Source organism: Pteropus alecto, unplaced genomic scaffold (genome assembly GCF_000325575.1).
Source record: "Pteropus alecto unplaced genomic scaffold, ASM32557v1 scaffold447, whole genome shotgun sequence".
Taxonomy (NCBI): domain Eukaryota; kingdom Metazoa; phylum Chordata; class Mammalia; order Chiroptera; family Pteropodidae; genus Pteropus; species Pteropus alecto.
Window position 1 is genome coordinate 484,963 of NW_006440214.1, and position 4,616 is coordinate 489,578.

Below are 4,616 nucleotides of genomic sequence, written 5' to 3' on the forward strand. Positions count from 1 at the left end.
CCCTCCTTTCCGCTGGGAGATTTTAAAATACGGTTTTCCGCCGCCCTCATCTCTTGTCCCCTTCCGGCTCTTAACCGAACCGAAAACTAAAATGAGTCACTGGGCCTCCCCGCCAGCCTCCCTACATGGGAAAGAGCAAGAAGCGGGGACTCTGGGACGTCACCGGCACCCGGCGCGGACTCCGGGCTCCCCACTCCCAACGTGGAGGCGGATTTCGGGGAGATGGGACCCGAGGCCCGAGGACGCACCTAGAGAATATTTCAATTACATGGGGGCGGGGCGACTCGGCCACGCCCGGGCCGTCGCGCTGGGCGCACGTGAGGGTGCAGGGGTTCCGGGCGGTGGGTTTTCCCGAGGCGAGCAAGTCCCTGCGCGGCGCTTTCCAGGCGAAGGTGTGCGTCCTTGGGCCTTGGGGATCACAGGCTGGAGACGCGTCCCCGCGCTGGCGCTCGGTCTTCATTTTCCCCACTCCCCCGCGTCCGGAGAAGTTCAAAGGCCCCGATGCCTCTTTTTCACCTGTTTCGAGACCACACATGGTGGAGGGATGCTTGGGTAATGGGCCCGGCGCGCTCTCCAGCGCCCCCCCGCGGGGTGACCTTCCCTTTGCCCTTGAGCGGGGCGGGATGGGTGCGGCGGGTTGGGGCTCTGTGACCGCCGCCCTGCCCGCGGCGCGCGCCTACGTGATGCTCGGCCCGTCGCCGGTCGCTGCCCTTACGCCCTTGGCCCTGAGCACCTGGCGCGCAGCGTCCGGGGAGCGTGGATCGCCCGCGAGACCCTCCCCGGCCTGTGGAAGGCTGTGAGCGCGGCGCGCCTGTCACAGACCCCGCCCCACAGGCCCGCCTTTGCGCCGGAGGGATGCGGGGCTGTTCTGATTCGGAATTCTAATCAAGTGACTGAGGGTATAAACATTTCAGAGAAAGAAAATGTGACATAGCAGAGGCCGGGATTGGGGAAATGACGGAGTGAAATAGATGACATCGCCCAGGTCACTTAAGTGAACACTAGGAGGTGTGCCAGATGGGGTCGGGTGGGGTCGCGGTGGGGCCGAGGGGGGCTTTCTTGTCAAAGGCTTCAAAAGCACGTGCGTCTGGAAGAGGAAGCTCGGTAAATGGCACCCTGTGCCTCCCAAGAGAAGAGAATAAATCGTTGGCGCAGGAAGGGGAACTGGTCTTAAGCCTCCAGGCTTCAAGGTCAGGGTTTCAAGGTTATTTTTACAATTAAGGTTCTATGTCTGCTGAAAAAAACATTTATGGGCCGTTCTTTTGAATTCTTGTCCAAAAGTTTGCTTGACCACCTGCAGTCACTCGGATTATGGTACAGCAGGCAGAATCAGCCTTTTCTTTTACTCATCCGGCTCTGCCGCTTGTGAGCAGTTCTAAGAGACATAAGTCCTCACCTCTTCTCCTCAGCGGGAAAGGGCACTCTGAGAGCCAAAACTGTACGGAAGGTTGCTTGGTGGGTGGCCCGTCAGGTTAATGGGAGATGGCAGTTGTCGCCTCTGCGGGAACATCTCATTTGATGGCCTCACGCCACCCGCTGGGCGGCCAGGGCCATCCTCCACTCCTGTCAGCCCAGCGTGGCCCGGCGCCTGGGCGTTTTCCCCCAGGCAGGGCCGAGGCTGCTGACTGTTTTCTCCTTGGACTTCACGCAACACGCCAGACCTATTCTGAGATCATCTCACATCCGTCTGAGCGTTTGGATGCATTTCTTCCAGAAAGCGCACCCTGAGATGTGCTCACAGGGTCTGCCCGCGGCAGCAGCAGCAGACACACAGACCCTCGGAGTGAGCTGTCTGTTGCCCACCATCCTTTCCCCGTTTTATGGCGATTCTGAATTATATCGGGCTGGCTCTCCTCTGAGGAGGAAGTGTTTTGCTCAGAGCTGCAGATCAGGGCGAGGGGCTTCCTGTCTTCATTTCCCGGTACTTATGTCACCAGCTGTGAAACTGTGGTCAAGTTCCAAGCCCAGGTGACGATGGCTGCTGTGCACCTGCCCATGTTGCGTGCGGGGAGCTGTGCAGGCCTTCGCTCCGGGCCCGCTTACGTGCTCCCAGACACCTGTGTCTTCATGTTGGAGGTGAGGACAAAGACCCCAGTGAGACGAGGGACTTAGCTGAGGCTACGCAGCTCGCGATGGCCGCGGAAGGGTTTAACCAGCCTTAGGAGAGCTCCGTCCAGACAATGCAGTGGGCCGTGCTCCCAAGGGGCCCTCCTCAGGCGAGATTGAGGGGTCTACTTAGTGCTCCAGGTTGAGCAAAGCCCAACTTGCTCAAAATTATACAACTTTTACAGCAGCTTTGTTAGCGGAACAGAAAATGCTTTTTTTTACGGTCATAGCAATCACTTCAAAATACAAAAACCACTTTAAAATACAGTGGCTAAAGTGAGTTAACACTGGATCCCATCATGACAAAATCCTTGTTTCCTCCATGGAATTTATGTTATGTATGTATTTAAAAACATACTCTCCCAGCCATATCCGGACACCCCCTAGCCACGCCCATTAAAAGAAAAGTGTTTCTCAGGCTATTTTTCTGATACTCTGGGTTTCGTCTGTTGTCACAAGGAGTCTGCAGATTTAAACCGATTTTCGCTTTAACCTAAAGTAAGTTCCACATTGCCAAAGGGACAGACTTACCCATGACTTAGTGGCCACCCTCTAGCGAGATTGTGCCACACACCGGGACGATTGTGTCATCTTATGAGACACCGGTGGCCTCTGAGGGCCCGGTGCAGCTGGCCTGCAGGCGGCCGAGTGAACATGGAAGCTGAGTCCTGTGCCCTTGGCAAAGTAAACGTGAACATGACACTTTGGGGGAGTCTGCCCAGATCCAGTCTGGGGAAGCCCTGCTGTCAGAGCAGCTAACATGCAGCATCACTATGTGGGAGGCGGGACGCTTCCTGCATTAACTCAGCCACCTCTGACCGGCCAGCAAAGATGCTCCCAGATGCTCGAGGACGTAGAGCATCCCAGAACTTTGCGCCGAGTCCCGCTGCCCGCGGCACGGGGCCGGGATGCGTGAGTGGTTCCACGGTGAGTTTCTGCTGCAGGCATGGGGCGTGGCCCCTGCAGCCACCTCACCGAGGAGTGTGGACTGCTTCACTGCCCCTGGGGCTTCTGGCCGGCCACCGATGGAGTCAGGTGGATGCGTTAAACGCCAGTGAACCCCAAGCCCCTTTTCGATCTGCCGTGTCTGGGAACGAGACCACCTGAGATTAGAACTTTAAAGCCAGACTCAGAACTGCGATGGCCAGCGGCCGGAGCCTGGGCGCCAGGCCCGCCCTTCGCTGACCGTGTCTCCCCTGGGCCCTGCTAATGTGGGTTCCTTTGGCATCTGCCCAAGGTTCTGCTGGCTTTGAGGCCCAGTTAGACGTGCAGGGCGGCAGAACAGTGGGCGTCTCGCCTCGCAGGGCCCCGGGCCCCCTATGTCCTACCGTGCATGGGGTCTTCTCCATTGATAGTGTGACAGTTCAGTGGCACTCCTGGGTGCAGGAGGCCGTGTGTTAGGGTGATGGTGTTAGCCCGCGGGAAGTCTGTGCAGTCGTTCAGTAGTCTACAAATGTGAACACCGTCGTGGGACGTTTCTCAGGTGACCCTTAGAAGCTAAACATCTTATCATCTTTCCAAAAAAATAAGAAAAAGCAGAGTTTCCCCGTGGGTCACAGTAAAACCGAAAGCTTTGATGGAGAACCCAAACCTCTCATCGGGAGGACAGGCCGTGCCCGTCTGGGCTGGGCTGCCAGGAGCGGTCACAGTCAGAAGCATTGCCGTGTTACAGGCAGACCCCTGAACACCAAATCGTCCGTCCACTACGATTGTGACTGCGCTGAACAGCTGTCCGCGGGTGAGGGGCAGATGGCTGCATGCCAGGAAAGCGGGGGTCACGTTCCAGTTACTCTCTGCAGCGGGCTTCCTGTGGTGCTGCATCTTTATCGTCACCGAGTCTGCCAGCAGGCCCCTTCACCCCACGTGACCTCCACCCCCCACCATGGACTGGGTGCGTGGTTATAGTCACTGAGCTTGTCAGGAGGGACAGGCAGCGAGCCCCTGGCAAGCGGCGTCCAGGCCCGCTCAGTGCTGGCCCTGGTTTCCTCGCCGCCAGGGCGTGGGGCAGGCTCTGGGTCCTTCATCTGCGAAAGGAAGGAATTGGGACCACCCTACTCCATCTCCTTCCTCCCCTCTGACCTCTGCAGGCCTCAGGCCACAGGGGCACAAGGAGGACAGCACCTACAGAGGGCGAGCAGGACACTGCGCTGGGCCCCTCCTGGCCCCGCCGCCCGCAGGCTCGCAGCGTACGCTGTCCCTGTCCAGACCCACACCCCGCTCCACCCCAGGCTTGGCTGAGACGTGACTGATTTTGAAGGCCGAGAGCGGGCCGGAAAACCCACCTGTGCTGCTGGGCCTCGTCCGGACCCTCCAGCACTTTCCTGGGGGGTTCCCTGGCCGTGAGGAGGACTTTGAAGGGGGTTGCAACCTAGGACCCTGTCTGAGAAAGGCGGAGATAAGCGGCCTTCTCAGAAGTGAGGGCAGGAGGGTGCTGTGGGGTGGTCGTGCGGCTGGCCTCGCGCTCCAGCCACTCAGTGTCGCAACCCCCCGTCCCTGTTCCACAAACAGCG

The 4,616-nt window shown here is 58.8% G+C and overlaps 1 protein-coding gene across 4 annotated transcripts in view; it reads left to right on the forward strand.

Annotated features, from left to right (window-relative positions):
• Positions 1 to 4,616, forward strand: part of PFKP (phosphofructokinase, platelet) — a 50,991-nt gene that overhangs the window by 715 nt on the left and 45,660 nt on the right. The window lies entirely within an intron of this gene.